The sequence below is a fragment of the Vicia villosa genome, linkage group LG5 (assembly GCF_029867415.1).
Source record: "Vicia villosa cultivar HV-30 ecotype Madison, WI linkage group LG5, Vvil1.0, whole genome shotgun sequence".
In the NCBI taxonomy this organism is placed as follows: Eukaryota; Viridiplantae; Streptophyta; class Magnoliopsida; order Fabales; family Fabaceae; genus Vicia; species Vicia villosa.
This window is the reverse complement of record NC_081184.1, coordinates 94,792,867-94,806,849: the sequence shown is the minus strand read 5'-3', so window position 1 is coordinate 94,806,849 and position 13,983 is coordinate 94,792,867. Positions and strand designations below refer to the sequence as shown.

At 35.1% G+C, this 13,983-nt stretch overlaps 1 pseudogene; it reads right to left on the bottom strand.

The window, feature by feature from the left end:
- Positions 1-11,573: 11,573 nt before the first annotated feature.
- LOC131605028 (peroxiredoxin-2F, mitochondrial-like) lies at positions 11,574-12,761 on the bottom strand (annotated as a pseudogene).
- Positions 12,762-13,983: the final 1,222 nt, after the last annotated feature.

Genomic DNA, 13,983 nt, shown 5'->3' with positions numbered 1-13,983 from the left:
GTTACCTAGGGCGGCGTCCCATCAGTTTCACGCACGCTTTTACCTATCGTGTGAACATGTGTTCACCATCAGAAAGCACTTGGTGACAGCTGTGTTTCAAAGAATTTGCTTCTGATGAAGGATAGAACTTCTCATCTTCTGATTCTGATCAATTGTTCTGACTACTATTCTTTAGAAAGGATCTAGTTCTGATAGGATCATCCTTCTTTCCTAGAATGACATCTTCTGAGTAAGCAGATGTGAGTCTAGAAGATCTTATGACTGTTGGCTCTTCAGAAATTCTGAGATTCTCTAATGACGCAGCAACTTGATCTTCTGATCCTTTGCTTCTGAGATCTTCAGCTTCTGGTACTTTGCTTCTTGGTTCTTCAGCTTCTGATATATCAATATCTAAATCTGCAAAATTCTCAAACTGCTTTGGCTTTTCAAGACCAAGCTTATCATCATATCTGATATTGATTGATTCTTCTACAACCAATGTTTCAGTATTGTATACTCTGTAGCCTTTGGAGCGTTCAGAATATCCAAGAAGGAAACACTTTTGTGCCTTAGAATCAAACTTACCAAGATGATCTTTAGTATTTAGAATGAAACAAACACATCCAAAAGGATGAAAATATGAAATGTTGGGCTTTCTGTTCTTCCACAATTCATAAGGAGTCTTATTTAGAATAGGTCTTATAGAGATTCTATTCTGAATATAACATGCAGTATTTATTGCTTCTGCCCAGAAATGCTTAGCCATATTGGTTTCATTGATCATGGTTCTGGCCATTTCTTGTAGAGTCCTATTCTTTCGCTCTACAACTCCATTTTGCTGTGGAGTTCTAAGGCAAGAGAAATCATGGGCAATACCATTTTCTTTGAAGAACTCCTCAAAGAATCTGTTCTCAAATTCGCCACCATGATCACTTCTGACCTTTATGATTTTGTACTCCTTCTTAGATTGAATCTGAGTGCAGAATTCAAAGAACACTGAATGAGACTCATCCTTGTGTTTTAAGAACTTTACCCATGTCCAGCGGCTATAATCATCTACGATGACTAATCCATATTTCTTCCCTCTGACAGTTGCTGTTTTGATTGGTCCAAACAGATCAATGTGCAGAAGTTCTAGCGGCCTAGAGGAAGAGACAACATTCTTAGATTTGAATGCAGGTTTGGAGAACTTGCCCTTATGACATGCTTCGCAAAGAGCATCTGATTTGTATTTCAGATTTGGGAGTCCTCTGACCAGATTTAGTTTGTTAATCTGAGAAATCTTTCTCAAACTAGAATGGCCTAATCTTCTGTGCCAGACCCATTGCTCTTCAGCAACAGACATAAGGCAAGCCACCTTCTGCTTCTCAAGATCAGAAAGATCAATCTTATAAATGTTGTTCTTTCTCTTGCCTGTAAATAGGATTGAGCCATCCTTCTGACTTACAGCCTTGCAAGACTTTTGATTGAAGATTATGTCATAACCATTGTCACTTAATTGACTTATGGACAATAAGTTATGCGCTAATCCTTCTACAAGAAGTACATTAGATATGGAAGGAGAGTTACCAGTACTTATGGTTCCAGAGCCAATAATCTTGCCCTTCTGATCTCCTCCAAACTTGACTTCTCCACCAGACTTAAGCACCAGGTCTTGGAACATAGACCTTCTTCCCGTCATGTGTCGCGAGCACCCAGAGTCCAGGTACCATGACATGTTGTGCTTTGTCTTCTTTGCTTCCAAGGATATCTGCAACAGAAATTATCTTCTCCTTAGGTACCCACAACTTCTTGGGTCCTTTCTTGTTTGTTTTCCTCAAGTTCTGATTGAACTTGGGTTTGGCATAATAAACAACAGGAGGTACAACATGATATTCTTTAGGTTTAGCAGTATGATATTTTCTAGGTTGTGTCACATGCTTCTTAGTGTGTGTAGCATGAAAGCTTTTGGCATGTGAAGTGAGCCTAATATCATGTGAGTGGCCATATTTGAACTGATCATACAATGGCTTGTATGTGATTTTCATATCATCTACAGATTCAAATTTGTGTGGGGTATCACCCTCATAGCCAACGCCAATCCTTTTGTTTCCAGAAACACCATATATCATAGAAGCAAGATGACTTCTACCAATACTTCTAGATAAGAACTTTCTAAACCTCGAGTCATATTCTTTCAGAATATGATTGAGACTAGGAATGGATTTTTCTGAGTCAGAAGGAGATTCAATATCTTTGGATAATTTTAAAACTTTTTCCTTCAGTTCAGAATTTTCCACTTCCGGCTTCTTAGTTTCAGAATCAAATAGCTTTTTCAGCTTTTTGTATTTGATACTAAGATGAGCCTTGAGTTCCAGAAGTTCTGTTAAACTGGAAACTAACTCTTCTCTAGATAGTTCAGAAAATACCTCTTCAGAATCTGATTCTGATGTAGATTCTGATCCATCATCAACTGTGGGCATCAGTGCAATGTTTGCCTGCTCTCCTTCAGAGTCTGATTCTGAATCTGAATCATCCCACGTTACCATAAGACCTTTCTTCTTATGAAAATTCTTCTTGGGATTCTCCTTCTGAAGTTTTGGACACTCATTCTTGTAGTGACCAGGCACATTGCATTCATAGCATGTGACCTTCTTCTTGTCAGATCTTCTGCTTCCAGAAGATTCTCCTTTTTCAAGCTTCTTAGAACTTCTGAAGTTCTTGAACTTCCTATGCTTGCTTTTCCAGAGTTGGTTTACCCTTCTGGAGATCATGGACAGTTCATTTTCTTCTTCTGATTCTGATTCTTCAGAATCTTGTTCTTCTGCCTGAAAAGCGTTAGTGCATTTTTTATAATTAGATTTTAATGCAATAGACTTACCTTTATTCTGAGGTTCATTAGCATCCAGCTCTATTTCATGACTCCTCAGGGAACTGATCAATTCTTCAAGAGAGACTTCATTCAGATTCTTGGCAATTTTGAAAGCAGTCACCATAGGACCCCATCTTCTTGGCAAGCTTATGATGATCTTCTTGACATGATCGGCCTTGGTGTATCCCTTGTCAAGAACTCTTAATCCAGCAGTTAGCATTTGAAATCTTGAGAACATTTTCTCAATGTTTTCATCATCCTCCATCTTGAAGGCTTCATATTTCTGGATCAAGGCAAGAGCTTTGGTCTCCTTGACTTGGGCATTTCCTTCATGAGTCATTTTCAATGACTCATATATATCATAGGCAGTTTCCTTGTTAGATATCTTCTCATATTCAGCATGAGAGATAGCATTCAGCAAAACAGTCCTACATTTGTGATGATTTTTGAATAACTTCTTTTGATCATCACTCATCTCTTGTCTTGATAGCTTTATACCACTAGCTTTCACTGGATGTTTGTAACCATCCACCATAAGATCCCATAAGTCACCATCTAAACCAAGAAAGTAACTTTCGAGTTTATCTTTCCAATATTCAAAGTTTTCGCCATCGAATACTGGTGGTCTAGTGTAGCCATTGTTACCATTTCCATTGTATTGCTCAGCAGAGCCAGATGTAGATGTAGGTGTTGGAGTTTCACCATCCATCTTGACTTAAGCGTTTTTCTCTTCCTGAATCTTTTCTAAACACGGTTAAGTGCTTGAACCTTAGAACCGGCGCTTTGATGCCAATTGAAGGATAGAAAAACACTTAGAAAGGGGGGGGGTTTGAATAAGTGTGACTTTAAAAACTCTTAAGATAAAAACAATGAACACAATATTTTTATCCTGGTTCGTTGTTAACGAAACTACTCCAGTCCACCCCCTTAGAGTGATTTACCTCACCTGAGGATTTAATCCACTAATCACACAAGATTACAATGGTTTTCCACTTAGATAACCTCTAAGTCTTCTAGAGTATTCTGATCACAACCTGATCACTCTAGGAACACAATGCTTAGATACCCTCTAAGACTTTCTAGAGAATCCGATCACAACTTGATCTCCTCTAGTTCTTTACAAATGAATGTAAACAAATTCTTACAAGAGTTATACAATGCTTCTTAAAAGTTATAATCAAAACTGTGATATTTCTCTTAAAGTTTAAGCTTAATCTCACTAAGATATTACAACAGTAATGAAGTGAGGTTGAAGATGAAGTTTGAGAGCTTTTTGAATTTGACAGCGTTTCGGTATGTATGCGCAAAGTGTTGTATTCAGCTTCTCATCAGAACTTCTATTTATAGGCGTTTGAGAAGATGGCCGTTGGGAGCATTTTATGCGTTGCGTGATCCGTACAGCATTGCATTTAATGTTTCACTCTTTTGTCAACTACCGCGAGCCTTGCTTTTCCTGCTTTAACTGACGTTGCCTTTAATAGCTTCTAACGTTCCTTTTGTCAGTCAGAGTAGCCTGCCATCTTGTACTTGCTTCTGATCTGATGTTTGTATAAACAACGTTTGAATATAATCAGAGTCAAACAACTTGGTGCAGAGCATCTTCTTGTCTTCTGACCTTGAAGTGCTTCTAGCGTGATACCATGAGAACTTCAGTGCTTCTGCTTCTGGTCTCAAATTCTTCTGATGCTTCAATAGACCATGTTCTGATTCTGTTTGACCATCTTCTGATGTCTTGCGAGAGCATGTTCTGATGTTGCATACTTGAACCTTCTGAGTCAGTGCTTCTTGCGCTGATTTTGTGCATACTCTTTATATGTTTCCTGAAATGGAAATTGCATAGGATTAGAGTACCACATTATCTCAAGCAAAATTCATATACATTGTTATCATCAAAACTAAGAATATTGATCAGAACAAATCTTGTTCTAACAAATACTTCTTTCACAACTTCAGTTAGGGAAATATACTCCGCCTCAGTGGTTGATAAAGCAAAAACCTTCTAAAGTGTTGCTTTCCAACTAATAGTTGTGCCAAACATAGTAAAAACATATCCAGAAATAGATTTTCTAGAATCCATACAAATTGTATAGTCATAGTCGACATATCCTTCAATTATTGCTTTACTCTCTTCATCGAAGGCTCCACCATAAATTAGGACTCTATTTCGAGACCCATTTATGTACCTTAGAATCCACTTCAATGCTTTCCAGGGAGCCTTTCCATGATTCGCCATGTACCGGGTGTTGAATGCAGTATATGGCAAGCAATAAAAAAGATTTGGAAATATTGATCCGGAAATTATCGTCCTCAGAGATGGAGAGATGCCATTCAACAATTTCTACGGTTTCGAACTTTGGATTGAATGAGCAAAAAGTAAACAAAGATATAGATGAGAAAAGAATAAACACATTCTTAGAAGAGAAATAACTTATCAGGAATGTAAATATATTCACTCTTCACAAACATACACTTACCAACCCGTTATACTCAACCTACGATACTCATCTATGTCATCACGTATCTCTCACATAAGCATCCATCTCTGGAGCACAAACGAGATCATCTCACAACTAAGGTTATCTCTAACGCGAAGTCGCGAGAACATCCATATTCTCGCGTCGGCGATCTCTCGCTCGCCGCTTAAACACGAAAGCATTAAGTACAGATACCCATAGTGAATGCTAGCTCTAAATCTATCTCTAGAGTTCAGAACCAACAGATTATCATCCTAGATAAGGATTCAAGAAGTTTATCTCTAAAGCAACCCAAATCCTGAGCACAAAGCAAAAATCTAAGACAACAATCAACATAGATTTGTAAAGCAAGTTTTATATAACATTATAATCGGTAAATATACATAAGATTCGAGTAAATATACAAAAGAACCCAACACGAAGAAATACACAGAGAATAGAAGAGATAAACCAAAAATCTCGCGGGTTGTCAGCTCCGGATGATGAGAAATCCAACTCCTATCTTCCAAGTGCATGACCCGGTGTTGTTTTCTAAGCCAATCCTACTCTAAGAATGAAGTTGATGGTGTTGGGACTCAAAAATACCCAACCCATAACCTAAAAATATGAGTTTTACCCCTATTTAACGAGCTGCTATTTGTCATGGTCGCTCAGCGAGCTCTTATCCGCTTAGCGGATGACAGCAAAAGTGAAATCTTGTTTTCGCCATAAGTTGTGAACCGTAACTCCGAATTACGCTCGGTTCAAAGCGTTGGAAAACTTATTCAATGCTCTATCCAATAATGAATGAATGGAAACCAAAATGATGATTTTGGTCATCCTTATTTTGAGACTATGGAAGTCCGCTTGACGGTGGCTAAGCGGGCTTGCACCAAAACTGCAAAATTGAAGCCGTGCCTTTGACACTTTATTCCTCAAGGCTCCAATATGCATAACTACCTACAAAACACAGGAAAACTATCAAATGATATAAAAGTATATGAAAATACAACTATTCACAAAGTATACGTATTTATACACAAAACGGGAAATTATTCAAACGGTATTAACAAAAGTATCGATAAGTACAAATATTTACATACACAAAATAAGTACATTTTGGTACTTATCAAACTCTCCCCAACTTGAAACTTTGTTTTTCCTCAAACAATTTCAAATAAATCAAAGAATTGAAAGTAATAAACCAAAGAATTGTGAATCAACAAGTTTAGAAAAACCAAAAACAAATGTATGGTTCAACACAAAAATGTATAAACAAAGTAAGTACTTACCACTATCCTACAACGAAAACATATAAACGAAACGAATCCTAATCCAAAAAAGCATACAAAACATTCTAACACAATAAATGCTCATATCACGAGTCACGCCTAGCAAAAATTCATCAATGGATGAAGAACACACAAAGGTGAAAGACTTTTAACACTCATCCAACAATATTGCAAACAAAATATTAAATTATGCATTCATCCAAAAATCACATTGAAGATACAAAAGCAAGAATCACAAGGGCTTTTCAAGGTTGTAATGTGGCTTGGTTAACAAACAAGGGATATGTCCTAAGGCTAATCGAAACAAAAACTTGCCTAAACCTAAGGGAGTGATCAATCCACCAAAGATTCAAACAACAAAATCTCGATTAAACTTCTTCCTTAACCACAAGTTTCTCAAACCAATCACAATACTTATTAGCACAATTATTCGCTTCTCTTTTCTTTTTGTTTTTCAAAACTTTTTCACTTTTTTTCTTTCTTTTTCTTTTCTTTTCACTTTTTTTTCTTTTTCTTTCTTTTCAACCTCATAGCAACAACCACATAAGTAGCAACCATTTCTCTCCCCAACTTGAATTCAACCACATCATCATGTGAATACTCCCTACTTTCTAAGGCAAGATAAAAATTCATACCAAAAATCATGGTTGAGGGTTCAAGAAAACAAAGAATCAATCATCCATGCAAAAATGAGAACTAAACACTCAAAGATAAGCATTTAGCAAAAAACAACATGGACATTGACAAAAAGCTCAAAAGGGTTAACAAATGATCACACATTCACAAGGTGAATTGACTATTTGGTTATGGTGGTTGTGCTCAAAATGAAACAAAATGCCTTGATCCTTTTCATGCTTTCATAAAGTCAACATAAACAAAAGATTAAGCATAATAAAATCCAGTTAAAACAAAGATTGTGGCCTCCAGCATATGTAAACAATGGAAAGCTTCCTCACATTTATGGTTTGGGAACTAAAGTGATTCAATCAACAAGCAAGTAATGCAAAAGAATGAATGGTATGGTAATTGTACAAATGAAAATTTTTCTAAACATGTTATGCTATAGAAAGCGATAAATGAGTACCTTGAATGATACAACTTCAAAAACAATATCCTACCATACATCCGCAAGTTGAAACAGTCAATCTTTGGAAAATCACCTCAAAAATCTTTGAATCACCGAACAATATTTGAGTACAAACAACCAACAAAAGAATTAGAAAAACAAAAATAATATATACAACTAATTAGCCTTGGTGAAAGTGGGAAAAAGGAGTGAACCAAGTGGAATAGGAACCCCACTGGTACAAAGCAAGAAAACAAAATTTTATTGTCATCGCTTAACGGAGCTAGGCTCGCTTAGCGGATGACAGAAAAACCAGAAATATCAGAACATAAACAGCTGTTCCAATTTTCCTCCACTTCACCTAAATACTTCTTAATCCTAAATATAAACAACATTTTCAACCGTTGGGGTGCCTCCCAACAAGCGCTTGTTTTACGTCGTTAGCTCGACGCCTTTATTGTTTCGGTGTTTGGAAAGTAGCTTCCTCCAATCATGCCATGGTGACGTCTCACCGCACAAGCCTAAAGAAAGTGTCCTAACCAAAGCACTCAACAAACGTTACGGGTACAAATATATACAATGATTAAACGAACATAAAAACCAAAGTAGACAACTATATACACAAACAAACACATATATACAAGTATGGAACAAATACAATTATTATCATACAAAAAGAGAAAATTGTTGAATTTTGGATTCACAAGTTGAAAAGTGAAGATTTTGAATAACGAACTGGTCCGATCTCAACGTGTTTCACCAACATTCACCAACAAAGTATACTTGTATGCAAACATATACAAGTAACTATATGGTGAACATAAACAAGTAAACATGTAAAAGTAAATATATATACAAGTGAAACTATACAATATATACGATATATACAAAGCTTAAAACCACGGAAACTATTGCGATGCAATTCACATCCATCCCCGGCAACGGCGCCATTTTGTTGAATGCAGTATAGGGCAAGCAACAAAAAAGATTTGGAAATATTGATCTGGGAATTATCGTCCTCAGAGATAGAGAGATGCCATTCAACAGTTTCTATGGTTTCAAACTTTGGATTGAATGAGCAAAAAGTAAACAAAGATATGGACAGGAAAAGAATAAACACATTCTTAGAAGAGAAATAACTTATCAGGAATGTAAATATATTCACTCTTCACAAACATACACTTACCAACCTGTTATACTCAACCTACGATACTCATCTATGTCATCACATATCTCTCAAATAAGCGTCCATCTCTGGAGCACAAACGAGAACATCTCACAACTAAGATTATCTCTAACGAGAAGTCACGAGAACATCCGTATTCTCGCGTAGGCGATCTCTCGCGCGCCGCTCAAACACGAAAGCATTAAGTACAGATACCCACAATGAATGTTAGCTCTAAATCTATCTCTAGAGTTCAGAACCAACAGATTATCATCCTAGATAAGGATTCAAGAACTTTATCTCTAAAGCAACCCAAATCCCGAGCACAGAGCAAAAATCTACGGCAACGGACATCATAAATCATCCCCCCGAGTGCTACGTATCAGAGCGACAACCGACTCGATTAACGGCAACTAAATCTTCATACTCGAATACCTGCACGTTACCAGTATAAAGGCAACGACGAACAAGAGAAAATGGTGAGATATCAAATCGTATAAGTGAGCGTATGATTAATTGTATATTAGGATCCAGGAATATATAGTTATCACATCGCAAGTATTAATATTGCTATACACTTCATGCTTTCACTAATTCACAAATCTCACATGCTTTTCATCGCACTACAAGTCACAACACTTCATATTCGCATCAATTATATATATATATATATATATATATATATATATATATATATATATATATATATATATATATATATATATATATATATATATCATTCATTTAATTTGCAAGCTAATTCACAATACATCACAAGTATGATTCACAATTCTTGTCCTAAAACATCACCGCATATAAGTCATACATCTAGTCACAAAACATCACATATAAGTCACACATCTAGTCACCAATATCACATATAAGTCGCATAAGACATGTTCAGTTAATCGCATTCACAAGTATTGAAATCCTCATACTATTCACAAAATCATCAATTCACATTTTCACATACTTCCATCATTTAACAAGTCATGAAACACAATCACGATATAGTCAAAAACGTCACAACTATGAATCACATAAGACACATCGGACATGACTCATGTATATGCATCTGGTACCAATCGGAGCTTCAGCCCCCATCACCAATTGCCCAATTCAGAGGCACAAGGCATAAGCCTTCGTCACTAATTTGCCAATCCAGGCCATCACAGAGTATGCATATGAAATGTGACTCGAAAAACAAGACATACACAACATACTCATCACAATCATACATCATTACTAGGCATATGCCCACGTCACTAATAATTACCAATTATTAGAGGTAATTCAACGTCACAATAATCATTCATCTTCACATAGAAATAAACTCATCACAACATCATCATCATCATCATGTTTTGGCATATCACGGCAAACATATAACTTCACATATTAATCAAATCATCACAATAATCATCATATTTTGGCATATCAAGACAAACATATAACTTTACATATTAATCAAATCATCACAACAATCATCATATTTCGGCATATCACGGCAAACATATAACTTCACATATATTTCAACAACTTCATATAAACAACGGAGCAATCCAAATAATTCACATAATCAACAATCGATGTCATTAATAAACGATCACAAAGATATCCACAACAATTCATAAGGTATAATCACAATTAGGTACCGGTTAATTGGACACAATTCAATTACTTATCGATTATCTAATTCATTCGGTTAAATACTCAAGATATCGTAATTTACCGATAAACCGAATAGTTAATCTAAGTTCAAGTTTATTCCAATTAAATAGGCTTATAGGACATTAATCCAATCATTAATTAATCGACGGATTTATATCACAATTTTCGATAAAATAACACCACCACGTTAATGTACTAATTAAACTTAGCTACCACGTCAACTTTCATCAAATTCCAGACAACTAAAGATACCGCTTAATTCGGCTATTTCAATCAAACGAGACTATTTTGCATTTCATTAGTCCGATAACTTTCTGTTTCTAATTATGTACTATTTCATTTTCACTTTATACCATTATATATTCATATCTTAAGTAGTGTGAACACATGGAAACAAGGCTGGTTATTTCATTTCCTTAAGTAACAAACGAAAATGAATTTACGATGCTTAAGAAACAGTATGAAAGAAAAGCAATGAATTGGACAACAACGAAAATAACATAAAATAATATACAACAAGAATTGTATCATTCGCCATGAGCATTTGACATGCATTTGACGCATGCCATGGGCGTGTGGGACGACCGTCAAAGGCACTAATGCTGCCGTCCGTCAAAAGCAATGAATGCCTAAAGCATGAATGCCGACCGTCAAAGGCATTCAGTCGTCCGTAAATTTTGTCCATGTCGTCCGTCAGTGGCTCATTCTCATTTTCTTATGTATTTCCACTATTCACGTTAAACAAAACAGCAACAAACAGCAACAATAACAATAGAGACACACGGGATTTCAAGTTTCAGCAACATTACACAGCACAAGCAAAATACCTAAACCCCAATTTTCCTTCAATCGAACAACCACAACAACAACAATTAATAGAAAATAGCACTGATAGATTTCCAATTTCCAACAATAATTTAACACATGAAATAGCAATAAATTTACACATTCAATCCCCCACATACAATTGTTCGTGAGCCCCATTATAGGAAGAGAACCCATCCTTACCTTATCAATTGAAGCAACTCAATGGGTCTCCAATTGAATCTCCAATTTGACACCATGGATGGAAATCTCCAAGCTTCTAGTCTCCCCTTCAAGACATAGCCTCCTTCTCTTCTACTCTTGTTTTCCCCCAAATGAGAACACTCCTTTTCTCAATCTCTAAAACCCTGTTAATATTCCAATTGGGTTTAACATATAACAACCCTTCTTTATTATTCTCCACAAACCAATTTAGGTCCAATAAGATAAATAACTCCAATTAAATCAAAATATCACTTTTATTAATATTCCAACAATATAATAAATTCTGACTTGTAAATAATATTATTCTTAATATTATTCTTCGACCATCCAACTAAAATCTGACTTTTACTTAATAAATTCAAACACGCTTCTTAAATAACACCGATAATCCAATTCGACCATATCCAATCTTTAAATCCTTCGATAATTTAATTAACCAATTTAATTAAATTTGGGGCGTTATACTTCTCAGCCCAAGCATTCACAGTATATGGATCATTAATAGCCACACAAATAATAGAATTAATCCCTTTCGCTTTAACCTTCTCAATATTATCCTTATAAGGCGGAACATGTTTGCTTAAACACATTCCTGTATATGGACCCTAAAAACAACCAAAACATAAAATGAAAACCACTACCTTAAAATGACTAAGTTCATAACAAAATTGTCAAGTTAACTTACTGGAAGACCAAAGATCACAACTTTCTTGTCCTGCAACATCAAATCAAAGGAAAAAAAGCACCCATTAGTGATTGAACAAAAAGGTATTGGAAATTGGAAGAAAAGTGACGAGAACCTTGAAGATGTCTTTGACAGGGGTAGTGGAGAACTTGGATTCAACACCTTTGTCGCATGTGTGAGCTTTCTATAGAGAAACATTGGATGCGGCTGAGAGTATATCAGTTTTAGTTGCGACCTTTGCGTAAGACCTGATTTGAAGAAGAAGTGAATAGAGTGATTTTGTGGCTTGAGATCTGAAGCCAGAATCAATGTTAGCATGTACTTCTTCATCTTTAAAGACAACTTCTGCATTGTCGATGTTGGTTTCTCCAAACTAAACCATTAGTACACAAATCTAATAGAAAACTAATCCAAAATAGAAAAGAAATCTCAAATCTGAAACTTACACAAATAACAAAAACTGAATAAAAATCAAAATCTCAAAACTAAATCAAAATCACAAAAACTAAATCAAAAATACAAACCTTGGAACCTTGAATCTGCGTCAAATTTCTTGAAATCACAAACCATCCAAATGAAAATCACAAAAACTGAATCAAGTGGATGTGAGTAGACAAGAATACCTCATTTGATAAGGGAAGAGACTAGATATGAAAAAATGAGACGAAAGAGCTATCGTCGATGATGCAAATGGAACACCATCTCGCACCGACTAGCGACACCACGCCTGCCTCTATTCAGTTCACGAAATCCGTCCACTTACCATCGTTTCAAATTCGGCCAGCCACGCAGCCCTACCCCACCGTGAGCCACTCCGATGATGCTTCTGGAGGAAAACGAAATCGCCGGTGATTTAGAGTTTAAGGTGAAAATGAGGGAATAGAGAGACAAAGGGGTTAGACGAGAAAGAGAGAGAAAGAGTGGGGGAAAATATGGTTTTTCAAATGAGACGGGTGAGGAAATTGGCAAAACCTAATGGTTAATAGTTATAGTAAGAAAGAATGAAAAGGAATATAAAAAGAGAGTGCCATTTGGAGGAATGGAGAAATGTGATTGGTGGGAATAAAATTTTGATTTAGAAAATTACAATCAAGGGCTTTTGTAAGGGTAATTAATTTGTTCATTAAGGGTAATTTAGGATACTTGGTGGTATGTTTTATTCTTAGTTAGGTAGTTGAAACCCGATGCACGGAAAAATTATAATCAACTCATAGATGGATTTTCTCATTATTTTAATATGATTTAAATTACTTTATTATTTGAAAATTATTTAAAACAAAAATTAAAATATCGAATACGGTATTACAGTAGAATAAAAGTTATATAAAAGATTTGAAAAACATTTCAAAAATTTAAATTAATTATTTACTATTTCAAGAATTATTTTATTAATTTTAATATATTAATTAAATATAAAAAAAGAAAAAAAAATGGATAGATAAATGTCCAATAGGAAATATACCCTTTCGCCCAATTAGTACTAATGTTTATATTGGCACTCACGTGTGTCCGTTTTTTTATTATGATATGTGAAAATATAACCCTTTTTATTTAAATTTTATTTAGAAAACACATATGCAGAAGTTAATAGTAACGAGAAGAGTTATTTGGAAGTTGATAATGGTTTCAATGGAAGTTATTATATCAATTACACAATAATATCAGAGTAAAAAAATAAAAATAAAATAAACTACACTAAAATAAAATATTCTCTTTATATATTATTATAGATAAATGAACATGAAAAGTGTTATGAATAATCTCTTTTTAATATTTTTCTTAACACCCAAAA